This window comes from Haemorhous mexicanus, chromosome 1 (assembly GCF_027477595.1).
Source record: "Haemorhous mexicanus isolate bHaeMex1 chromosome 1, bHaeMex1.pri, whole genome shotgun sequence".
NCBI lineage: Eukaryota > Metazoa > Chordata > Aves > Passeriformes > Fringillidae > Haemorhous > Haemorhous mexicanus.
The window spans coordinates 94,420,735-94,447,467 of record NC_082341.1 but is presented as its reverse complement, the minus strand read 5'-3'; the positions used below and the strand labels follow the sequence as shown (position 1 = coordinate 94,447,467).

Genomic DNA, 26,733 nt, shown 5'->3' with positions numbered 1-26,733 from the left:
TCTCTGTACACATTAATTTGAACTTATTGACACTGAATATCACCTATTATTTTATTGCCTAGTTTTTCACCTTCCTTCAAAAAAAGAAAACTGAAATATTATATGGTTGAACATGAAATGGTACTGTTAAAGAAAACCAAGTGTTTGGTGTTTCTGGTAACTAAAGAAACAGAAGTCATCAAAAGAAGCTGAAAAATTTTTAGAACATACAGAAATACTCTAATTTCTACTCTATTTTAGCTGCTGGAAGTATGTATGGTTTCAATGTTTACTTTAAAAATATGTTTTAAAGTGATGTCTCAAGACTGAATAAGGATAAACAGTCCAGGCTCAGAAAGTCCCAAACACAATGGTTACAAATTTCTTTATTTGACTGATTCATAATTGTTCTATCACCATGAATATCTGTTGTTACCTATTATCAAAGACAGAGTACTGAACTAGATGTTGTGGCCAAGTACAGCCATTTCACATTACACTTCTGAGGAAAACCTTCATCCACTGCTCAGTCCATCTTAGACTGAAGTTTCCTGAATAAATCTTTCTTGTATACTTCCTTCTGTTTCTAAACGTGGCCAGGGGAAAAAAGTGTTTTTCTTAACTGTAAAACATAGCCCTAGAACCTTGATGAATACATTATAATCTGTTTTAGAGAAATTCATTGTGAGAAAGTTCATTGCAAATAGTCAAAGGAATGTGCAAAGAAATGCGTTGGAAAGATTCATAAACAGCTGCTCCTGTAAAAGTGCCTGTAAGTGAAGCAGTGATCAGGCTGTGTATAAGGAGCAAGCCTTTCCAAACTCCCTGAAGTTTGAGAGGAATACTAGATATTGACATAATTTTAAACATAAACCCTTGGTAGAGTACACAGACTGTATTTCTGAGAAGTGTATGGTAAAATAACTAGCAATGACTAGTTATTTTACCACACATGACTTTATGTTTCATTTTTGGGATGTTACACCTAGGAGATTTGCACCTTGCATCTCCATTTTTTTGTTTCTGCACAGCACAACTCCATTTTTTAAATTCCCTTATCTTCTCCCAGAAACAGTTCTCCTTGTTTGCCAGATATTTGTTACCTATCCTTTGGCATGCTTTCCTCTAAGAAGGGCTTCAATTCTAAAATGTTTCTTGCTGCAATTTCTGACAAGGTGTCATATTTTCTTCTTTCACTAGCAAATAATTGGAAGTACACTCTTGGTTGGTTGTGGCAAATAATTCTGGAATGTAGAAGGAAGAGTTCCTCTGGTTTTGGGTTTGCTTGCTTCTCTGCTTCTAGGGGAGAGGGTGGACAGGAGATCAAGAACTTTAAACTTCTCCTGCCACTGAAGGATGAGATCCTGCCCTTCTTCCAGCCAACAGCTTTATTTCTTAGCCTGTATTTTCTCTGGTGTTGTTACCACAAGTGTTTCTGGAAGGAGCCAGCCTGGGTTACACCCACAAAGGCAGCAATGTTAGCTGAGAGATCCAGGGCTACATTTGGTAGCAGCATCTGTTCATGCCAGCTTAAAGTGTTGACACTTTAGCTTAAACAGGCTTTATTTGCTAATATTTGCAACATCAATGAACAGCTTTTACACTTCCAAATGGCTGTATAAATGGGTAATCACACATATCTACATCACAGCTAATCTCTTGAAGGGACTGACTACAAAAGTTAATTTTTTTTTTATTTTGCCTTTGATAGAGAAATTTAAAAAAAAATAAAGTGGATTTAACAGTAGACCCTGTAAGACCCAAAAAAGTAGCAGGTAATAGGTTAATTTATTATTTTTGCCCATTAAATTGCTTGAATGTTCCTCACTGAGCTACTTGGTAGTGTAGAAGTCAACTTCTCACTAAATAAAATGGTGTCAGTAATCCTTGTTAACTGAAGAGATGGCCTGTAACTGCACATTTTAGTTAATTTTAGCAACTATTCAGACAAATTCTCACCTCCTCCCCTTCACAGATATGTTATAATTCCCTAGGAAGAAGGCATAAAAAAGCCTGAAAATGATGTTTCCAATTAGTGTGGCTTTATTTAAATTCTGTGTGGCTCTGCCAGATAATTGAATAAAATGTGATGCATTCTTTTGATCTTTGTTGAGATGATGTAGGCTGTTAAATATTGTTCCGTTATACCGTTCATGTTGACATAGATTGCATTGTGCCACTTATAGCTTCTTTGGCACAGCTCTGGAACCAAGTGTTCAGCAATGATTAATGGCCAAGGATACACAGACCTACTGTTGAGTCTATGAGCTCTCTAATCTCTGCTCCTGTTCCCTCCCTCAATTCCAGCATTAGCTAATGTGGCCTCTGTGAGCACAGCAGTTCTGGGGTCTCGTCATACAGCTTGTACTGCCAGCAGTTAGCATAGTGATAGCATAGAGCTAATGAGCATTAAATTCTCAGTTTTCCTAATTCTTGCTTATCGTTGCATTTTTGATGCCCTTTCTCACTCTTGCAATCTTTTATTTAGTGTTTAATAGAGAAAAGGCTTTCAAACCTGTGCTAGACCCTATTTTTAGTCCTTGCACACTGTAGAATCATTTAATATCCTTTGATATGTTATGCCAATTAAGTGATATGTGTGTTAACATAAATATTTAATTGTTTAAAGAGAGATCACTTTGGCCTAAAGCTTTAATTGAATTAGATGCTTTTCAGATGATTGTCAAGATTAAACAGTCCATTATGAACATTTGCCTCTGCAGGAGATTTCTGCTTATTGAAAGACAAAAGGGCAATTTCATCTAGTATTGCTGTAAACTGTACGGGTCCTTCATACTGATAAGGGAATTCTCCCTCTTTTAACCTTGATATGTACTGTAGTAATGAATTTATGAATCTTTAAATTCAGTCACATCATTAAAGTGGGGATATGATATTAGCACTGCCAAGTAAATTAAAAGGATGAAAATTTATCTACATAACAGCTAAAGAGATCAGAGTCAATACCAATTTGTCAATAATTACCATTGCTTTAAAAAGCAAAACTAACACAATAAAAGGAGGCAGCTATGGATATTGCATACTAACTGGAGTTTGATTAATTCCAATGACAGACTTCACATGGCAAAACCAAGTTTTGGGGAAACTAATTTTCCTTGACACTGAGCTGCTGAGGCACTGAAACTATCACTCCCACAAAATATGCTTGTGTTAATGTGGAATCCAACTGGTTCATTATCAACCCAAAATATTTCTGGTTTGGGGCAGAATGTTCCTGTATTGCAGTTTTGCCTAATTATGTGAACATCTTCCACAGATCAGAATCCTGTTTTCTTGATATGCTCTGGACTGTAGTCATGCATATATCTCACACTGAAAACACGTCACAGCAGTTTCCTTCAAAATATAGTACAGCTATGCATAATGCATGATAAGACGAGAGAGAAGTGCAATGTGAATCAAAGTTTTAATGTCCTAGTTTTCCAGATATTATTATGTATTCACTGTGTTTTTAAAGGAGCTCTGATTAAAAATCGTGTCAGCTGTGACAAGCCATAAAGCCAAGCACGACAGTCAGTGAGAACCTGAAAAAAACTCTCTCTGAACAAGTTTTAATATTAAACTTATTATTGGGGAACCTTGTTCTTAATTTGCCAGGGATGGAGGACTGCATCAAGAGAATCCCAGTTGCTGGCAACATTTTGTCACCAAAGGTCATAGAGCAAAGACATTCAAAGCACAATACCTTTCCTCATTGTGTCTAACACACCTGTCCTTACTCACATGGTTGATCTGTATTTGCTTCTTTGTATTTGTTGACCAGGTCTTCAAAAGAGCAGATGAAAATTTTAACCATCCTTTCTGTCTTGGGACATGCTCTAAAGTAACCGAGTGCCTGGCTTGACTTGAATTCATATCTGCCCTCTTGGTCTGCAAAGCATCCAAATGTGAAAAAAGCTGTTTGAATGTAAAATGTACAGCTCAGGTTCACATCTGAGTGCAGTCCTGTTGTGGGACTGCACATTCTAAGGTCAGCTGTTTTTTCACTTACACAATCTCAGACTACTGGAGTCTACCTGAGATTTTACACTAAATGCAGTTCTTACACAGGCCTCAGGCTAATGGGCAGTCCAGCCACACTGCGTTTTTTATTGTCTGGGGTAAACAGCATGAAGTAGTCAACAGTGTGACTAAAGCTAAGGTTATGTCTGTACAAGTGAAAGAAGTCATATCTAGAGTAAAATGGAAGTGAAAATCAAACATCTTGCCACTTCTGCAGGACTGCTGGGAAGTGTTCCCTCATTAATGTGAGATGCTCTTCTCATTTTGCTGTAGGGCAAGTGCTTGCTTAAGCAGGCAGGAGGGTTTTCTCTTGTTCCTTGTTATGTGTCCAAGATAGTGAAGGAGGTGCTTTTAGGGGCCCAGTCATGTGACAAGTCTAAAATTAATTATTTAATGTACTTAGATAATTATATTGTCATTGTTTTCTCTAATAAAAACTAGTTACCGAGAAGTGTATTATTGTGTGTATTTACTGAGTCATAAGCAAAATTAATTTGATAATTTCTGTGTATTTATAGTTGATGGTAGCTGGAAAAAAAAAGTAGTGTAAAACTGATTTCTATACTTGGAATGATTGAGAACTGATTCTGCTTTATTTAAGAATTTTAAGCATCATTAAAGCAGTAGGCTAGAGAGTGTGCTATTTGCCTGAGTGCTTTACTAGCCTTTGGAAGGGAGGTGATAAATTTGTATTGAAATATCATTTGAAAACCTAATACACAGAATGACTTCTTACTGGGTTATGTATGTTCATTGATCTCTTTTCTAGCTGTATTTCTTTACTCTACTGGAGACAGTAAAAGGAGAAAAGGACTGGTGGGAGTGTAGGAATATGAAGGTCAGTATGAGGGGCAGGTTGAGAAAGTGGGAAGAAATCAGACCAGTCAGGGGAAATGCAAATATTTACTCACAAATATGTTGGTACATATAGGAGGGCAAGTGCTGGAGGATACTGCAGTAAATGGTGCCTACAAAATTGTCTTGGTTTGAAAAGACAGGTGTCTGCTAAGGAAGACAGGATTCTCCTCTGAAATGGAAACTGTAAACTGTAAAACCCCTCCTTCTGAATCGGTATAAATTTGAAATTAAGGGGAGCTCTCAGGAGAAGAGATGGGAGCAGGAATAACAGCTCTTTATTAGGGAAGAAAATTTAAAAAATACAATAAACAGTGCAGTAATACAAAACAACACTGACAGAGTCAGAATACAACCTGACACCCTGTTGGTCAGGGTGTTGGTAGCAGTCCAATTGGAATGATGGTGGCAGTCCTCCTGGAGTGGCACATGTGGTTCTGTTGAAGCAGTGATCCTGTAGAAGGGTACAGTCTTCCTCTGAAATCCAGTAGAAAAGGCAGCTGCTCCTCTGGGAATCCAGTGGAAAGGCTGTTCTGGTATCCCAAAATATCAGATTATATCCAGTTAGGAATGCTTGGCTCCTCCTTCTGGGCAGAGCATCTCACAATGGGATGATGTTATTTTGTCAGTCATGCCGTGACACTCAATAGCCCATCAACAGCAGATGTCTCCCCGGAGGGAGGATTGGTTTGTGGAAGAGATAAAGAAAAACTGCCCAATTAACAGAAGATAACTGCCCCACCTCAAACAGATGGAAAATAGAATACACATGGCCTTCTAGGACAAAAATAAAGGAGCAGACTCATGTAGTGAGAGGCATTAAGAAAAACAGGCAATTCTTTATTCCTTGTTTCTCCTTGGTAAAGATGATCTTTGCAGCCATGTCTCTGTCCTTGCCGAGTGGTGTGGCTGGACCTGAGGCAGAACTGACAAGAGCAAGAGGGCCAAGGAAAACCCTTCCAGCTTCCCTTCCTCCTGCTGCCTTTGTCCATGCCTGCCCTTAGCAATGAGAGTAAAGCTGAAGGGCAAGGCATGTCCATTCACTGGAGGAGGTGAACCTTACATATCAGCAGCAGTAAAAAGAGAAATTGCACAGTGGGAACTGAGCTGGGCAAGACCAGCCCACAGTAGTCATTGAATCTAACTTCAGACAAGACCACATGTGACAGCCTGTGGAGAAGATTCCCCCAGGCCACTAAAAATGCCATTAACTTGGACATCTCCTTTACAGATGACCTCAGCTGTTAGCGGAGATACCAATCTTCAAAGACCATGCCTGCCCATAGCATGTGAAAGGCTGCATGGACCTGCACTAGGATTGCTTTTGATGCCTTCTGCCAGTGAAGGGGGAAGCAGAGTGCACAGTCTGAGTATGCAACTTTCGCTTTCCCTCTGCACTCCTCTCCAGGATGCTGACACTCAGCAGAGCACCATAAGGGTTAGAGGTGCGGATTCAGTGAGCTGTCATTACTGGCTCCAAACTGAGTGAAAACGCACCTACCCAGGGAATACTCTGCATAGGAATGGCTCATGCTCTTCTTTCTTACACCATATTGTCCTGGGTCTGTACAGAACATCTCGAGCACACATACACTGCTTTAGCTCAATGCAGAATCTAACACTAACTGTCTTGCACTGTATAATTGTGAAATGTGGGGAAATGTAGTACTTCTCATGTGCAAAATTCAAGTTAGAACTTCAGCCAGCTGAAAAAAGTGACTTCTTTGAGAATGAGCTTGTGATCCTAAAGCAGTCTAACATAACCACATAGAGAATTGGAGTAATCCAAGTAAAGCCAAAAACACAGCTCTGAAGAGAGATGATATTTGGTATTTACAACAATTATTCCTGCAATGTAGTTTGGTTCCACAAAGAAGGGGCTTTGTGAATACAGTTTCTGCAAATAATTATAAAAAAATCCTTCTTTTTTTGCAAATTTGGAAGTCAGATGAAAATTCAGCCTTAAGAAAATTTCTTTATAGCTGTGTAGTAAAAAATGTCTGTTAGCCTATAGATGTGTGATAAAGAAGCTCAGGCAGAACACTGACCTGCACTGACAGCATTTTTTTTTTTTTCTAGCTACCTCTTTTGCCCTGTAATTTAGTATTATGTGGGTGAGATTTTTGTACTAGTTCACAGGAAACCCTTGAACATGGAAGATAGTACTTACTAAAATAGATAGCATTCCCAAGGGGGAAACAGCAAAATTACATGAGATTCATAGAATAAGGAATAACTAAAACTGCCCAATTATTTAAACTGAGGTATTTTTCTATCAATATCATATCTTGCTGAGCTTGTGGAGCGTAATTTAGAGTAGGCATTTTGCCTGCAGATCATGATATAAATATTTTATATGATCTCCCACACTATTAGAATAATAGAGGTAGTGTTATTTAATCCACTCCTGGCAAAGCAGATGCTTGCCAGAATGCATAAAGCACTCAAGGACCTGGTTTTTTTATCATTGAAACTGATTGGTAGAGTGATTTATCTAAAGTTTGATTCCTCATTGTGGAAGTGGGTTTGATTGTGCTTGTGAGACACAATTTAAGGTTGTGTTAAAGCCTCATAAAAAAAAAAATTGTTGTTGATGGAAATATTAACAATATGAGGATGAAAAAACCTCCTTAAATGTAAGCAGGTAAAGCAAGAGCCATGTTGGGAGGAGGGGTGGGAGAGACTGCCTTTCTGCAAATTGTTTGATTTAGACTTAATAGAAATTGTGACTGAAAAAAGTGAATTTGAATACACCTCTTTAAAAGCAGTTTCAAGAGCAGAAACTACAAGCCACAGCAGAGAGCATGCAAGTGCTACTATATCTTCGTGTCAGTCTCATAAAGTATGTTGTAAGTAAGCAGGGGCGGAGAAGTTCAAAGTTTAATAAAACTTTTACTAAAAACACAACCTTGGGAGTGTAATTTAATGCCTCTCTTGACAGTCATTGTTTCTCTTATTTTTTATTGCAACACATGTTTCAGTTTTGGTGTCTGATATGCCCTGACTACAGTCCTTGGGCCTGAGGTGGGTGTTTGGATGTTGCAGGATTTAGGGTAGGTGGTCCAAATACTTCTCTATCTTCCTTTTCTACAAAGTGGATTGGAGATGAGTATTGATTGCTAATCACCATAATTTTGCTCACTTGAGCAATCTTTGGTAATCAGAATGCTAAAATCCTATGGAAAACATTTACAGCTATGCCCTTTCCCCGAGGTGATTGTGCCTAAAGCTGATATGCATAGGGAATGATGAAAAGATTACCATTGTTTTGTGCATTTGTATGTGATATACTATGTTATTGAGCACTTCCTCTGTCTGTTTATGCTTTGTTTTTCATGCTTACTGTAGCTTTTATTGATGTGTTTGATAACATGGCGCCAGCTGCAAGGCAGAAATGTTTACTCTGTTGGGTTTTTTTTAAAACTTTTCAATGTAGATTAAAAAACTTCAGCAGCCCCTGGATGGATAGGCTTAAGCTGAAAATTTACATGTGAGTAACAAATATTATAGTGCAGATGAGCCAGACACAGAAAAGGAAATTCATAATAAGGGACTGCTCTGGCAGTATTAATCTGCCTCATGTAGATTGTGTGATGAATCATCCCATGTCGCCACAAGGACTGCTGCTGCTGCTGCTGCTGAGCTCTGCCAGCAAGTGGGACAATAAAAAGTGTGCATGGAAGAGGGGAGGGCAGGGCACACACAAGGGAAGAGGAAAGGGACAAAAAAAGAACAGCTATTTAAAACTGGACATGTCAAGCCTGGCCAATAGTTCATGTTATATATAATTCAGCCAATTCCTTGGGTAAATCATTTCATATGCTCCACAAAATGCAATTTGCTTCCATGGCCAAGCATGACAAAGGTTTCACAGAATTGCAGTTGGCAAAGAGCTCTTCTAGGATAGTTAATTCAGGGCCTGTGAGATTGCTGAGGCATCTTGTCAGAACATTAAATAATCACGCAATGTCATGAGGGAATATCTAATTAAGGGTCCAATTTCTCAAGGGTCTGAGTACCTGTTACAATGTGCTGAGAACCCTTAATTCCCACTGACAAGAGCAGCAGCTTAGGCTGCTCCCAGCAGGCATTTAATAGGATTGTGCCCTTACTTCATTTGGCTGGGATAAGTCCAGGCCAGTCAGGTGAAGCAACAGTAATGAAACAAGACAAGATAATGACACATAGGGTTACATTCCAGCAGGAATATTACTTGCAGATGACGAAACATACCCAGGTGTGAAGTCCCTGTGAAATACAGGAAAAGGTATAAGGATGCATTCTTAGGGGTTAAATTTGTGCCTTTGAGAAAGACCTGTCTACATTCATTCCATGCAAAAAGAGCTGTAAAAGGCAACACAAACCCTTTATCACCCCAGACCATTATCCCATATGAACAAGTGACAGAATTCCCATACATGGTTTGGTTCCCAAGAACTTTTGTGATTTCAACAACCCCAGGAGGGTTGTCTGCCTTTCAAAGGCAAGCAGATTTTCATCTGGTGTTTGAGAAGCAGAAAGCTTGAGTAGGGGAAATGTGGGTGCTGAATTTCCCTGAGCAGCATTCTTGGTGTGACCCAAGAGATAGAACAAAATTTGAGGTAGACTGATGAAGGCTTACCAATAAGACTTTTCCCTCCTTGTATACCTGCAGTTATATAAAGGAGAAGAATGTTAGATGCAGCAGAAGAGATTAAACATTGAATTTTGGCTTATTCTCAGAGATGAAAGTAGAAATAGTATTATTTTCTTTGTCCTGAAGAAGTGTTACAAAAAAGGACTAAATGAGTAGGGAGCATGGCATTATGTTAAGCACTTTTGGGAGAGTGAAAAGTTAAAATTAATCTTTGTGTTGCCAGGCTCTTAAGTGAGGAATGATGCATTAGACAACCTGATTTTATTTGATTTGTTGGGAAACAAGAGCTGCAGTGCTGTTTCTTGAACAGAATTACAGGCTTCATTTAAAGAGAGAGGCAAAGCGCACACATCACTCTGGAGTAGATCAGCATAAGCATTTTCTATATCATGAGTAATGTTTACTGGAAGAAATCAAATTACTGTTACACAGACCATCTGTTTTCTTTGCATGCAATCATGTAAGTGTTTTAGGACAAGCCATCCTTTTTAATCAGTTGCAAATCTCTTATGGCAAGGCACTGTTTTCTGTAATAAAATCTATTTTTATGATAAATGTAAGAGTTTTAAATACTGGTTTCTTCTGCATAAATATAGTGTACATATTGTTCATAACATAAAAAGTAGGGGTGTACAGCATTAGTTATTATCTGTCAAGAACTTAATTTTAGGGCTTTTTGCATAGCCATTTTTGGATATTTGTTGAATCTGCAACTCACTGGTGTTCAACTATTATAGCAAATAACATAATGAGTAATACTGTCCATTTATAGCCCAAGAAGTTGATTCCTGTATATATTTAGTAAATGGAGTATAATAGGGTCTCTATTTTGTAGCATGACTCTATGATAAAAGTGATTACTGTGGAAGATGACTTTCCATTGTCTAAATTCTTACCCTTGGAAATACTGAAGAAAACTAGGCATGGCTTATTAAGAAATGAGCCTGTGGGATGACATAATGACATTAAGGAGACTGGAATTTATGGTCCAAGAAGGAGTCAACAATAGAGTGTGATATTTACTTCATGTTTAAGGGTAGCTCATTCACAGATGTAATTGTCCCATTCATTAAAGTGAGTGCTGAATTGAGCCTACTATTTTATTTTTTTATCACTGTCAGCTGTCAACTTCCCCGATTCATGTATTGTCTTTGGGTGCTCTTGAATTCAGAACAAGCTGAAGTTCTGCCTGCTTAGCAAAGTTTCTTCTGATTAGAAAAGCAGCTGTGTGATTGCTTTGCCAGAATTTGCTCTGAATTGCATAAAATGACCCTGAAATAAAAGAAAGAAGAACTGTAAGTAACACAATTGGAAATTCCCTCAGCAGGTTGGCTGTCCTCCTCAATGAGGTTGGCAAGCCTGAATTTCATTTGTTCAGACACTTTCAAATCAATGCTATTTTGTCTGAATAATTAAGCTGCTTACTCAGGCTTGAAAAGTGTATGGTGTTAAATTCTTGCACTTTTTTGGGTAAACATGAAGAGGCAAAGAGGGAGAAACAGATGGACCATGCACCTGGAAAAATTATAGTGCCTACAGTCTGGTACCATCCCATGCTACAGTGGAAGTTTTCTGCTCAGGGAAATATCAGATGAAATGAAGGAACCCTACAAGTCTGATTGTGAAGGCTGGACTCAAAATCTCCATGTCCTGTGTATTGCCACTTAGTTTCAGTGGAAGGAACAAAGCAGAACAAGGTGAATGGCTTAAAAAATCATACAGGTGAAAGAGAGTGAAAGGTAAAATAAATCTGTAATTAGTAGTAGTCTAATAATTTGTTTGCATTTTTTTTGGTGTTCAAATTCAGTATTCTTTTTTGACAAAATTATTAAATATGAGATAAAATTTTACTTTTTACTCTGTCTGGCTTTTCTTCTTATGTTCACCCTTCTTTTATTCACAAGGAAGAAAACTGCAGGCAAATTAAATTATGTCATTGAATCACAGCAATTTGTTTGTTAGAATAGACTTCTGCAGGGCTCTGGAGGGTATCATAAATGTCCCAGTCTAAGCAAGAAAAAACTAGATAACATCACTCACTGCCTTGTCCTGCTGAATTTGGAGTATCTACAAGGATGGAGATTTGCCAGCCTCTCCCAACAACCTATTTCTCAGACTTCCTTTTGTTCCCCTAGAAGTCCATCTGGTTGTTTCTCATGTTCCTCACCAGTGTCAAATCCAGCTGAGGTCTGGCTTGCCCAGTTTCATCCAAGCAGTCCAGAACAAGGAAGTTCTGCATTGCTCCCAGGTAGCCCTCCCAACCTTCTCATCCTGTGCTGTCCATCTGCTGTGCCTGCATGACTTCCCACATGGCAACCTGGGAGGGCCCAGTGCACTGGGGGAGCTGTTTTCAGAAAGCAGCTTCCTCTTCTGGGCCCCTTTTGCTGTCTTGCGTTTCAGGAGACACATTTCAGTTGGAGCCGTCAAAAAAGTTGATGCAAATATATATTTTATATTTTTCATGTCATTCTTCCTACTCTCATCTTCATACTCCCAAATCTTTTTCAGCAAGATATATAGGATAAGGCGAAAGATATCAAAACAATCTATTTCCACAAAGATCTATTTCCACAAGGGATTTTTTTTTAGTATGATTTTTAATTTGCATGTAAGTAAATTTACTACATTATTTTGATTTTTTTTAATCTACTTATTTTTGTTGGGGTTTTTTGCCCAGAACTTTGGAGGAGTTACCACATGAGTTCTTCACTAGCTTCAGTAGAATAGGCACAATATTTTCCAGCTGTATGGTCTGTTTTTATCTAAGAAAGATATTTTGATGTATTTAAAATTGTCAAAAAGACACTGGCCTAGCTCTAAGAACAGTAAATGCTAACACTACTGCTTGCAAATTATCACATTTTTATTATCAAGAAACAATTCAGCAAAAATTACTTAATTTGCTTAATGGTAAAGACTGTGATAAACTATGAATTACTGTTGTCATACCTACACTCTATTTTGATACAGTACATTTGTTCATTGAAAAGATAATAGAATAATTTGCTCTACAGCAAGTATGATACATATCTTAAATTACAATGAATTACTTATTGTAATGAATATCTTAAAATATAAATGCAGAGCTCCTGACTCCTTTTTAAGTGCAGTAAGTAGAGAATACTGCTGTTTATTTTAGGAATTTCCTGTGTCTGCAGTGCTGATTACACTGAAGTGGGAATCAATGACAATGTGCCATATAGGAGACTTTATTTATAGTAACTTTATAACTGATCTAAAGTGAGACCATAGATTTTGATACCCATGACCTTTAATAGAAAACTCTCTGAAGAGAAGTTTCCAATTTTACCTCCAAAGTAACCCCTAGTGAAAGTCCTTTGTATTTTAGACTCTGTGAGGCAATTAAATAATGACCTATTCTTGGTTCCTTTCTCCCTCAGTTACTTCTGTATCTTGGCTATTCAGTTGACAAAACAGAAAAAAGTATTCAGGGGATCTTTACAAAGATAAACATTTACCCATTTCTGCTTTTTAGAATGTTCTTAAGTGCAGCATGTTTGGGGGTTGCATGTTTGCTTTTCTCTCCTTGACCTATTGAGGTCCAGTGGTTGTAGAGAATATGACCTGTGCATGTGTTCCAAAGTCTCCTCTTCCACCTCTTTACCAGATGAATTTTGAAGGGAATGGAGCAGGAAAGTGACATAGATGATGATCATTTTTGGCTTTGAACTGGTGTCCCTCAGCTCACTTGGTGGTACAGGGAGGAAAAGAGAGAAACAAAAATGCTTGGTCACAGTTTTGAAATATATTTAGGTCTGAGCAGTTTATCCTTAAAGAGGAAAGGTCTATAGGTATTTTTAAAAAAGCCATAATACCAGTGAATAATCTTCATGCTGAATGTTCTAGAGTGAAAAACAGTAGAAAAAATAGCTTAGAAAAACTACAGGGAAGAGAATAGGTGTAGAATGGTGAGATTGAATTGATATTTCAGAACAGATCATTGTAGTATCTGAACAGTGAGATAGAAACTAAAAGTAAATGCATCTAACTAAATGTATCTATTTGAAATGTGATCTGTCAACCAGTAGAATTAATTAAAACACTGAAAACTCTACTCACATGTATAATTTCTCTACAACTAAAAAAGGTGTCATAAAAAAATTGAGGCTCTTACTAAACAGTAATTCCTCCAGGCTGCTTATTTTTAAATCTTGGGGCTTTTATTCCTCAATATTGGCTACTATTGAAGGCAGGAGGTAAGAATTACCTGAATTATGGAAATTATTGTTCCAGCGCCTTCATACTCAACATTTGGTCTCTTTATCCTCTCTGTCACAGGTAACTATCTTACACCCAGAGCAAGAAAAGTAAATTCACTTGGCTGTCCCATATCTCTAAGGAACCTGATGCAGGAGTGGACTAGAGAAGAGACAGAGAGAAAAACTCCGAAGACCTACAGATCATCTGGCTGGCAGGGTGAGTAAATGTCCTGGCATCTCAGTCATGTGTTGTCAGGCACACAAGGAGTGAGCCTGCTTTGAGCATTGCCTCAGGAATTATTTATCCAGTAACTGTTGGGAAAAAGAGGATCAAAATGTGTCGTTTCCAGGACTCTGACATTGGTGCCTCACATGCATTCAGATGTACTAAGCCAAATACCTCCTATATTTTCAGTTTAAGCACTGAATGTGGATTTAATGGGCAGGCAGTTCTGTATAGGGAGGCGGGGGTTAATGCGTGCTGTGCTGTCAAAGCCATTTTTAAATGTGGTAGGAGAAACAGAAATATCTATTACTGAATCAGTCCAAACTCCTCATGATTCATAAAGAGATCCAAAGAAGAAAAGAAAGGAAGGAAACTCATTTTCCCAGGGCTGACTTAGATTGCTATGGATGTGGGCCTGTGTTCCCTGCTTTTCATAAGCAAATTTTTCTTGTTTACAAAACAGAATAATAATAAAAAATTACTTAGCTGAGAAGCAGACATGCAGTAGGCTTATGTAATAGTCAGAACCTGATTAAATGATCCCCTTTTCCTTCTGGCTTGGCCTGTTCCAAAAGGTGGTAGAAGCAGAGACTGTAGCAGGTTCTGGAGCATTTCCTCCAGTTCACAGCAGAGTCAGGGTTTCTGTCAAGTACCAACAACCAATTTAAGGGAATCAAGAGCCACATGTACAGAGGATGACTTATTTTTCAAAAGGATGATGCAAATAGAAATAGACAAACACGGAAGAAAATATGACCCAAAAATTACCTCAGAGCTCTGGTGGTTGTCTGGTTCCACAAAAGACAAAAGACATAATAAAAATGTTGCCCTCCTCCACTGGAGTAGCTGATGCTTCCCCCCTGTATTTGCTCCTGCACATTTCTGCACCCTAAACACTGGCCAGGTCCCATGTGCTCTGGTCCCCTCTGTGGGGTGAAAAGCATGAGTACAGCAACCCCATCTTCCCTGCAACCCAGGCCCAGTCTAAATTTTTTCTTAGAAAGGAAAAAAATTACAGTTTTGTGTGAAGATCCACCCTGGCTAGGAACCATAAGACAATTTACCAAAGCCTACAACATGATAAAACTAAATAAAAGGTACTCCAGGGGTTTTCCTTCAACTCCAACTGCTCTCTTATAGGGGAAGCAAAACCTAGCAGTACAACAGTGCCTTTACAATTCCTATTAGATGATGTGTTCAGTATATTGGGCTGTTTTTCTTAGCATATAAGCAATATCCTGACTTTGGTGAAAGTGTGCACTTTCTGACTCCACATTCTTTGAGGGCATCTGTCTAAATGCAAAGGTTGTCTGGACTTTGCCTTATGCTCCAGTTAGAAGAAGGAGAATTTTGCTATTTTTGTTGTGCTTTGGGTTACCTTGTTTTTAGTAAGTACTCCTCTGAGTGTGCTGGAAGATGACTTTGGTGCACAGAATTTTTACAGAAATGAGGTTATTCCCTTGGCCATTCTGAACCCAACAGCAGCAACCAGCCCTGCTCTCTGTTTCTGGGCTCTGAAATCCATAGGAAAAGGTGTTCAGATGCTGATGGACACTTTTCTGCTCTAGCAGCTGTTTCTTGCCTCCTTGTGGAAAAGGCAGAGGAGCAGATACAGCCTGGGGGCACAGATTTGTCCACACTTCACAAATAACAGTGTCTTCTTCCACAATGTTATTAGTCTCTTGTTTTAATACAGTATCTTGCTTTTTAAGTAGACACTTATTTGCCCCTTAATTTTCTACTTTATTTTATATCATATCTGTGGAATAGAGGTGGGTTTGATGTGTTTTGACACAGCGATGTGTCAAAATGACACAAATGAGGGCTAGTGTGACTGAGAGCAATCAAGTAAGATGTCAGCATAGCTGCAGATTAAAGTTAATACATTTTTTGAGTCTTTAAACCATTTCTATTTGCATTGCTTTTGCAGTTCACACATGAAATCAGTCTCAAATTCAAATCTTGTTGAAGCTTCATGAACATTACTTCAAGAAAATAAGATGTTGGCAAATGATTAAATGTGTAATTAGAGGTTTCACAATTAATCTTGTCACTGTAGTGATTTATGGTTTATTATTTTGTCTAAGTAATGCACTTCTTTTCTTGTGTTTTTTCTTCCCTTCATTGTTCTTAGTGGCTGTATTATTACAGTACGGAAATTTGTCACAAGGACAATACTTTTGTTCTCAGCTGCAAGATACAGAGGAGAGTTAAATCAGAGCACAGAAGATGCAATACACTTCCCACTGCAGCTGGTGGGAGAATTGTGACGTGTTTACATTGTTGGGCCAGCAATGCTTTAGTGGTGAGAACAAAGGGCAGGATGTAGCCTCTGTTCTTCTCTGCTGTCATATTTAGGGCTGAAACAGGTGTCTTCAGTAGCTAGTCCCAGGAAGGCTCAATAAAGACATGGAGCTGGGACACACAATCTCCCTCTGTAGTGCATGCCAGAATTGGGTGGAAACCTGCAAACGCAGCAGAAAGAGCCTTGAAATAGCCCTTAGCAAATGCTGACCAGAGTCCAGTGCCTACAGGCTGTGGAGTCCGGGCCCTTCCCCAGAGGTAGGTCTCCATAGCAGGACTTTTTTATAAAAGGACTCATCAGGATTTGTGCTCACCACAGCTGCCCAACAGATATGTGGGACCCTGTTGCTTGTGTGAAACTGATGGCTCTTCCCTCCCTTCCCAAGCTGCCCAGCCACTGGGCTATGCTTTCCTCTCTCTCCTTTCTTCCAGCTGCATGAAATTTGCAACTTCACTCTGGCAGGACTGTAGTATGTCTAGTAAAAGAGCCCCAGATCCTGTTTTCTAAAACAGCTTGTAGTTCTGCTGGAAAGGCGGTGTCCATACTGCCCCAAGGTGGGGAGAGCCTGGAAATGGGATTCCTCACACTCAAGTGAGTGTTCCAAGTTATGCTTGTGTAGTACAGGATATTACTTCTTCCAGCTGCACCATAGAAAATAAGCCATATTTGAGATTTTGGGACTTAGGTGTTGCTGAAGGCTCACAAAGGCTCTTGAACTTGGAACATCTTGTTGCTGAGGTGGAGTTGTTTGTGGGACTTCAAAGACAGAGTGAGAATTGAATTTTTTGGTGGCAGTTTTCTTATGTAAATGTGTAAATTTTTATGTGCTCCTAACTTCCTCTTGATCAAGGACCTACTTAAAAAAATAAGATTTTTTCTCTACTAACATATGATATTAAGAGTTCTGTCTTACAGTAACTTCATACAAGTGTTGTTTCTAGCCTATTGCAAGATGAACTAGCTTAAATTTTATTTCTGGTTGGGAGTTTGAGTTCACATTCCTGTTAATTTCACCTAGTACTATTAAAGTGAGCAGAAAAAGTATGTTGGCATTTTCACTGTTTTAACCTAACTATGACTTATAGATGCACTTTACAGCAATGTTGAACACAGTTTAATTATGCTCTGTTGAAAATATTGTATTTTACATTCTCCTAACCATTTTGTAATATTATTATGTTTCTTCATATTGTCTCATTGAAAACACTGGGGCCACTTCTTTTAATGCTCTCCAATGATAGAATGGTAGAAACTTCCATGAGATCTTTACAAAATAGTAGCTGAATAAAAAGTGTAAAAATAATTTTTATTGAGAAATGGTTATGTAAAAAAAGGACTTCTGTTTTGTCTTTTGTTTTTAGTATGTCTCTTTATCTTTGGAGAAAAATTTTCATTGCTGAAATATTTTTTCAGCTCTTATTGCTTCCTTTTCATTGCTGTTTGTTTGGGTTTTTTGGTTTGGTTTTGGTTTGGTTTGGGGTTTGGGTCTTGTTTGTTTGTTTATTTTTAAGGTAGGTAACCAGCAAGAAAATGCTGTTCCAAGAAGTTAGAAGAAGCCATAACTCCAGTACTAGCTTTCTTAATATTTTTGAGGCTGATATTGATGTCTTTTGAGCTGATGTGCGTTTAGTTTAGGAAAGGAGTTGTTCACATTAAATTTGTGATTTTTTTCCCTGAGTTATAATAACTAGTTTAAGATCTGGCAATCCACATGAGAAGTTCCTGTTGCTCTACTCAATCACCAGACCTTTATTGGCTGTCTGGCATTTTTCCCTGCTATTGCAGTCCCCATTTGAATCAGAGGTCGGTCAAAATTTCATAACAGCTTTCGTCATATCTGACTTAATTAGTGATTGGTTATTATCTCCTCTTCAGAATTATCATTAAATATGTGCAATAAATCTAGGCCTACAGAAGTACTGTGTTGTACCATCTTATGCTCATGATAGAAAACTGGGGGGTGTGGCAGATGCACCTGAGGGCTGTGCTGCCATTCGGCAGGACATTCAAAGGCTGGGGAGTTGGGCAGAGACAAACCCAATGAGGTTCAGCAAGGGCCGGTGCAGGGTCCTGCACCTAGGGAGGAAAACCTTAAGTCCCAGCTCAGGCTGGGCTGTGATGCACTGGAGAGCAGCTCTGCAGAGAAGGACCTGAGAGCCTCGCTGGCCATGAGCCAGCAGTGCCCTTGTGGCCAGGAGGGCCAGTGGGATCCTGGGGTGCTTTGGGAAGAGTGTGGCCAGCAGGTCAAGGGAGGTGATCCTGTCCCTCTACTTGGCTCTGGGGAGGCACATCTGGAGTGCTGTGTCTGGTTCTGAGCTCCTCAGCCCAGGAGGCAAAGGAGAGGGTCCAGTGAGGGCCACAAAGATGATTTGGGGTCTGGAGCATCTCTCTTATGAGGAGAGACTGAGGGAGCTGGGGGTGTTTAATCTAGAAAAGAAAGGACTGGGAGAGGATCTCATCAGTGTGTATAAGTGTCTTAAAGGTGGGTGTCGGTAGAATGATGCCAACCTCTTTTCAGTGGTTCCCAGTGACAGGATGAGGAGCAATGGTCATAAATAAAATCACAAGAAGATCCACCTCAACATGAGGAAGAATTTCTTTCCATTGAGGGTGTCAGAGCACCCTCTGCCCAGGGAAGAGACTTCCCATGGAGATGTGAAGTTGCCCTCTTTGAAGACATCCCAAACCCACCTGAATACATTCCTGTGTGACCTGATTTAGGTGACCCAGCCTTGGCAGGGGGGTTGGACTGGATGGTCTCCAAAGGTCCCCTTCAACTTTAACAATCCTGTGATTCTGTGATTCACATCTTGCTGTTATTTAAAGTCTCTTGGTGTAACTCATTTTATGGGTACAAAAAATAAGTGTGGTAACAGTTACCCCTTATGATGCCTGAGATTTCTAGTCTTGCACTGTGAAGCAGAGTTAGAGGTCACCGCACTGCAAGGTGAATGGTCCTGGTGGCTTCAGTGGGTTTTTAGCTTTGCATGAGTCACTGTTTAAAGATTTCAGGATTTGCCTTCCTTATGAGAAGCTTCTAGAGAAGCACTGCTATGGGCTGCCATCCATAATATTTAGCTCTGTGCTTAGAAGTGAATAATTTATATTTTGGAACCCTCATATACATGCATATTTTGACAACACTATTTGTTTGGTTTTTTCGTTTTTTAGACAAATTCCTGCTTTTCACAGTAGATTGAACAGCTTTTGCTTCCTCTGAGCCATAGAAACCTAGTGTGTAAATTCATTTGAGCTTGAGGATTACTACCCTTTTAGTGTTTATGATCAAAAGTGTTAGCAAGACCCTTGGGGCAATCTCCTTACTGGAATGAAGTAGCATGGGCTATTTGAAGTCAACTGGTTGAGCCATTCCAATATGCAGTAGAAAGGAAATTGGCCTCTGGTCCTTATGCCAGTGGAATGTACTGGAATTTTACATACAGTATTAGGATATAAAAGAGTACAAAATTTGGAGGCAGAGTTTATTTTCTGCTCTCTGCCTGACTCAGTATTAGAATCACAGAATCATTAATGTTGGAAAAGACATTTGAGGTCATTAAATCCAACCATTAACCCAGCACTGCCAAGTCCTCCACAAAACCATGGCCCTCAGCACCACATCTACATGTCTTTTAAATACCTCCAGGGATGGTGACTTCCCTGGGCAACTTACACCAGTGTTTTCGGTGAAAAAATATTCCTGGTGTACAATGTAAACCTCCCTGCTATATTCTGTAAGTGTTCGGATGGTCTATAACAGGATATCCACCAGGTTATCTACCCTGTTGGCCTTCCCTCTAAACATTCATAAACATTCAACCCATCATAGGGCTCTAGACAGTAGAAACACTTCCTATCATACAGGACTCCCCCAACCCTGTATGATAGTCCTATCATACAGGACTACCCTCTCCTTCCTTGCCCATCCCTTCTTAGGAGTTTATAGCCATATTGTTTGCACTTCCTAGATGCTACAGTGCTACATATGCCATATTAAAACTTGAGAGCTAGAACAGATATTTTCATCGACTAGGAAATACCGTGTGAACTTTGAGGCCTGTGATGTAGATGCACTGAAGTCCTGTTTAGGTGAAATGGTCCTTTTTTATTCACATTGTACACATTTTTGCGGTTTTAGCATGGAAGTGTTATGTTATGTTACAGCCATTCCTTCAGAAAACTTGGGCAAAAACTGCTTTCTCTAGGTCACAAGGAAAAATAGCCACAAGGGAAATGGTGCTTGTTTTCTAAAATGCATATATTCTGTTGTGCATTGTGAGTAGCAGGGGGCAAGCAGTTAGGAAGAGCTGATTCACTGATTGATGTAGAAGAGAGTTAGCATTGTGAAGAGAGTTGATGTGAAAATTTTTATTGCTTACTTGTTTCCAGGCTGGATTTCTCCATCATGAGAACCTCAAGGCACAAAAGCCTCAGGGCCCAAAGCAGACAGTTTTTCTGAGAGGGGATCAACACTTTTTTGATCACTGAGTTCTTTAGGAACTTTGATAGGAATCACATAAAGCTGCTGGATGCAGCAGAGCATGTGCAATTTGACTGGATAGGCAGAGACACTCAGGGAGCTGGGCTGCTGCCCTACACCTCTGCCATGGCATCAGGCAGACCTGGTCCCAGGGTGAAATATTCACAGCTGGCTTCTGCCATTTCAAGCACAAGACAACAATGCAAAACACCTGGAGCTGTTCCTCTAGTTTGCTCTTGTTCTACTCTTCTGTACCCAGATGATATAATTTATATGATTATACATATATAAGAAATATATAGCATATACTTGCTACAAAGGAATAAAATGCCATTCCCAAGAGCTGCTGCAGTCAAACTGTCCTGGAATTCATAACATGACTCTTTTGTAGCACTATAACACTCCAAGGCTGAGGACTTTTAGCAGAATGGGATGCACTCAGAGAGCAAAATAAGTGATGTTAACTTGAATGATTGTGTGAAGTACTTTGAATCTCATGTCCAGATTTTCAATAAAAATCCTATTAAAAGTAGTGTAAACACTTCACAAATATTATTGAGTTAATCTGGATTTAGGGAGGAAGCCCAAGTGTACTGGAATTTACCAAAAGGTCACAGGCCTTTTGATGTAACAGAAAGAAAACATTTCTCTTTCTAACCACCTAATCCATACAAGAGAAAACTAAATTTATTTCCTACAAACCACTAACAGCTTTTTCTTCTTGCTTACCTCCCACTGCATCTACTTTGATGAAATAATTGCACTCCCTCTTGCTAAAATATTAGCATGAAATAATTAATATTTGCATTTAAAGCAGTGTGTGCGTGAGCTTTGTAGTTAATAGTGTGTTAAGGTGGAAAATGTGATTTCATTCACTGTTTTTGGCAGCCCAGTGCTGTGCACAGAACTGAAGTTTATTAAGTTGCTCTTCCAATTGTTAGCAACAAAAATGCTTTGTCTGCTTTGCAAGACATACTGCAAACTTGGGGTACCATTATTTAGTATATTTTGAAGATTGACAGCAAGGTAGCAATTTCTCTGTGATATTTTAAAGTTTTAATATATATAATAATGTTTTTTTAATGCATGTGAACAGAGACTCAAAAGGATGGCAGCTTTTTTAGGGAGACACATTCCCTTTTTCCTGTTAGACACTTTTTTGGAGTGGAAGGTGGGAAGTAGGTAGGGTAAATGGAAGTCCCTATGGAATTTCTGAGGCTGAATGAAAGAAAAACAATTCTGGTGAACTTCATAGGACAATGACTGGTTTTCTCACTTGTGTGATTGCCTCTGGCTGTTGTATTTAAGAGGCAGTAAAACTTATCAACAAGCAAAAATAATCATTTGGAGCAATAAAAATTGGTGGTTAATGCAAATGAGAAGGAACTTAAGTAAATGAGGAAAGCCAGTGGGAAAGGTCAGAGTGACTGAAGCAATATTCAAGTGAAAAAAAAATTGGGAGATGGGAAGAAAGAAAATTGTTATGATAGGACTGATAATACTTTTGTTCCCACAATCTTTGCCATTTATTCACTCTTTTGTCTTTATGCACATAAACCTCCCACCAGCCTGTGTCTCAGTGTATCTGACTCCACTTAATACATTAAATTTTTCTCCATGCTTACCAAAACTTTTTGAGAAAAATACTCTAAATTGAAAATTAAATAGTGTTTTTGTTAAAATGGACAGCTCCTTAAATAAGCAAATGAAATATTAAATCTATATCTTCCGTGTTCCCTAGCCTTTTGGCTTTCTTTTCCCTCAAGCAACCCAGGACTAACCTGGGAGATCATACTGACTTTAAATGCATTAAATATATTGATCTTTAGAAAGCTTTGGCGCCAGGCTGTCTGTAGCCTGTGTCATACTGTCAGAAAGGAAATGCTCCTGATTTTGTCTACAGAAAAAGCCAAAATGAAAAACATTATACTAGGTTCAGATTACTGTGAGAGCTGGCGAGGCCAGGGGAATTAGCTAATAGCAGAGGTATTGCAATTAGGGGGGAACAACTTGGCTAAGAGCAGCAATGATTCCTTTTATTATCTCAGAAAACATTAAATGTGTAATTTTTGAAAAATCATTCATTCAGAAATAACCTATGTATTCACTATATACCTACTCATCCAGCTCAGCAACATTTTGGAGGGGATACTTTGCCCATCCTTTCCCATTCATAACACCATATTCTTTCTTCATAATGAGATTCACTTGATGTCAATGCAGTCTTCTTTGAGTTCTGGACTAACTTCAAGCTGTGAGTGGATCATATAAGCCACTCCTATTCATCTTTTCTATTTTGGTAAGTTGCCTGGGTTCAGTGATTTGCCCCCATGAGCCTCTTAGTGAGAGGTTAGTTATCCAAACACACTCCCCCTGCAATTACAGCTCACACAAACATTGCACTACCATCTTCTCACAGGAGCACTAAGTCAAGGCTTCAGCCACAACACAGATTGAATCATTGTTGCTCTCTGTCACAGAGTTTGGCTAAAAGTAATGTGACTTTCTTTGGTCACTGAAATCAATCTGGCTTCACCCAAACTAGTTAAAGAATGTGACTGCTGTCCTGAGTCACTTCCTACTCCATTGAATAATGACTTTTTCCATCAGCAATTGCCTGAAGAAAGTTGCCCTTTAGTCAAATGGGAACTCTAAACAACTTTAGCTGCACTGCACAAACACATCCCCTTGGTGGTGGTATCCACCACCCTAACACCACACAAAACTCCTATTCCCACCAGCAGCCACCCACAATTCCCTGGTCCCATCACACTCCTGTCTTCCCTGCCAGACCATAGCTGAGCTATTTTCTGCATTTTTCCACACAGAAGAGCATCTTCTACCCCTGTTACCAGGAACCCTTGCACGTGCATCTCTCTGTGCAGGTTTCATGCAACCAACCACAGGCACCTCCAGTCCCTGCCTCTTCCCTCCTGAACATGGTGTAGAGCAGTGCAGGGAGCACCAAGAGGAGTGGCAGTGGCATGGCAGCCCTCTCCCGAGTTAATCTCATTGGATCTGAAGATCAGGCATGCTTCTGGGTGCTGTCTGCTCTTCAGATATGGGAGTAGGTTTGAGGTTTGTGGGGTAAAAAAAAAAAAGTTGCTGTTTCAACATTCATCCTTTTTATTCTGAAATATTTTTGTATTACTACTCTTGTAGTAGTTCAGACCTCTGTGCAGAGATTGCAATTGTTTTATATTTTTATTTTACTTAGGTAACATATACTGTTATATAGTATACAGTCTTGCCTAGAAAATTTCCTTAGGGATCCATTTTTCTGAATGTCAGTGCCACCTTCAGAGGTGCTGCTGCTTTGCTTTCATTAATTCTGATACTTGATTATCCTCCCAAAGAGGAGAAGAACCTTCCTGTATGGCCCAGGTGAAATGTCTCTTCTCATTACAGCCAGTTCTTAGCTGGTGCCTACCCGGCAGCACTGAGGTTTTTTATGCTGTGCAGCTCTGCTCAAGGGAGACAAGCAAAACCTTTTGGTAAGGTAAACCTGCATTGCAAATGAAATGTGTGTGTTTCCTAGATTATATCTGATTGTTGGTTATGGTAAATATATATAATACTGTATAGTTTCCTAAAGGAGTTGTTTTACCAGAGTTGTGGTAAAACAACTGTGTTGTCTTTCAACTTTTAAATGAAGTATCATATAGTGCATTAGTAAGGGTAGTGCTGGGATGTATTTAAGTTATTTTCTGTTATATGGCTGTATAGCATTCTTTCTGTGTTAAATGAAGGAAGAGGGATTGGAAGCTGTCTTTTTCATTTTTTTTTTTCTATTAGGAAAGAGGTGATTTAATTGCAGAAAACACCAGGTCTGCTTAGTCTCCCTGGCACTAGTGTCTTAGGGTATGGTGAAGGCAGAGAGGGTTGAGATGGGGGAAGAAGAGGAGAGACTTGAAGTTATTCAAGCAGTACTTGAATGTTGGACTCCTAGATACTGTCACTTCTTTGATCAGCTTGACCTTTGCTCTTTAGTAGAAATTCAAATCAGGACCATAGGATTGGAAGGGACCTCCTAAGTAATCCTGCCTTTCCTCATGCCAATACAGCTCCAGTAGTATACAATTCTCTGAGAAGGTTGTCATAGCTTATCTTCAGTTTAACAGGGTTCTTTGCCCTTTTATAGGCTGGCTATTCTGTAGTTGAGTTTCTGTGGAAATTAGATGCCTTCTAATTTTTTTTACTAAGGCAAGTTCAAAGATAGTTTATTCATATTTATTTTACTGCTGGTATTGCCCTTTATCTTAAATGGTTTTCCCTCTTTGTTGCATGTGGAACTTCCTCAGGTTTTATTTTTGTGAGAGTTGACAAACTAAGGTCTTTGAAATGTGTCTTTTCAGGTGAGTGTGGTGGAGAGGTAGGTTTTGTTGCTTGAAAATTTCAATTAGGTGTTCTGTCTACTTTCTTCATTTGTTAAATTGTTCTTGTTTTAGGCTGTGTAAAACTATTACCAGTCAGCATTTCAAAATGACTATTCCAAGAGTTTCTACAGTATTGATGCTTCCTAATATAAAAACATATATTGGTACATCTTGGGCTCTCCTATGGAGACAGTTTATTAGACTTGCAGCTTGTTAGCTTGTAGACTTCTTGAGTAGGGGGAGTTTCATTTTTCTCCCTGTATCCATGTTGGAAGTGGCCACCTTGGGCTGTGTCTACTGTCACTAGAAAGAAACAGGTAGAGAAACAGACCTATTTTAGTCATCCAACTTCAGATAAAAGGAATTACACCCTAAATCTCAAAACCATTGAAGCCTAAGGTGGCTTGCATTGATGAGAATTTCTGTCTTCTACCAGAATAATCTTACTTCTTCTGAGTGGCATATTAGCTCCTGGTTTATAGTGGTAATTCTTGTTGATATCTATGGCTGCATAGGAACCCACTCGAATACAATCTTACTACATCTCAGTTCTTAATTTATGACTGAGACATAAGCTAAAACCTGCTTGTACTAAATGGACTTATTTTTCCTATATTTCTGAATCAGTTGCTTCGGAGGGCTTATTCTGCTCTTAATCTTGCAAAAGTTAAGAACCTTGAATTTCTCAAAGACTTGAAGGTGGGGGTTCAATGTTGGCAAAACAGGAATCTCTTGGAAATTCATTTGGGTTTTTTTATGACGCCTATTAGATGTCAGACAGGGCAGCAGGACTTGGCTGCTATCAAGGAATAGGGAGGCAGACAGAGGACTCCAGACAGCATAAAACCTTCACTTTAATGATTTTAGTAGAAAAGTGCTTTCTGTTATCTCACCTACTAGATAATATCCAAGTAATATTATTGAGGATGTAGAGCAGCTCAAGAATTTTCAAGCTTGGTCAGTGCTCTGCAGACCTTGAAGAAAGTACAAAGGTGTTCAAAACGCTTGAAGCCTGGTTTTCAATCTCACACTGAAGCCAAGGATTGGCTTGGATTGTATCGATTTAATGTTCTCCATCAATCTTTTTTCTAAGGAGGCAACAATGTCTGTAAAGTCTTACTGAATGACAGTTACTCAGAATTATTTGTAATGCCCTGTTTGGAAATGCTTCACAGCTGTCTGCAAGCGTTGTAAGCACTGTATCAGGGAAGATGCTCAAAGCTAGTACAAAGCTATGAAAAGTGCCTTCTCCAGCACAGTCCTGGTAGTCAGTGGTGCTCATAAGACCCAATGAGTCTACTTGTACTTTAAAATTTGACTAGCCTGCCACTCTTCCCCTGCCCAAAGCAGAATTCCTCACCCAGAGGAATGGCTGGTCCTTAATTCAAGAAATATTAGTCCTTCAGGACTGGAGGGCAGTTCAGGCTAGGATACACTTTTCACTTTGCTGGGGAAAGGGAAAGCATGTTCCTTTGTTGCAGACAATGTCTGTTCAGAGCTGCTCAGATACAGAGAGGGGAGATGGATAAGAGGAGCAAATGCAGCTGAGACAGTCCAGAGCCTGTGGGCCAAGGTGGGACAGACAATTCTCTTCTGTGGTATGTGCATTCACAATGCATAGAAATGCTGGTTT

The 26,733-nt window shown here is 39.2% G+C and overlaps 1 protein-coding gene across 12 annotated transcripts in view; it reads left to right on the top strand.

Moving 5' to 3' along the window:
• LOC132332309 (poly(rC)-binding protein 3-like) overlaps positions 1-26,733 on the top strand; it is a 497,066-nt gene that overhangs the window by 90,827 nt on the left and 379,506 nt on the right. For all 12 annotated transcript variants that reach the window (XM_059856598.1, XM_059856608.1, XM_059856569.1 and 9 more), the window contains exon 2: positions 13,793-13,930. The gene's annotated coding sequence lies outside the window, so the exon portion shown is untranslated. The remainder of the gene's footprint in view (positions 1-13,792; positions 13,931-26,733) is intronic.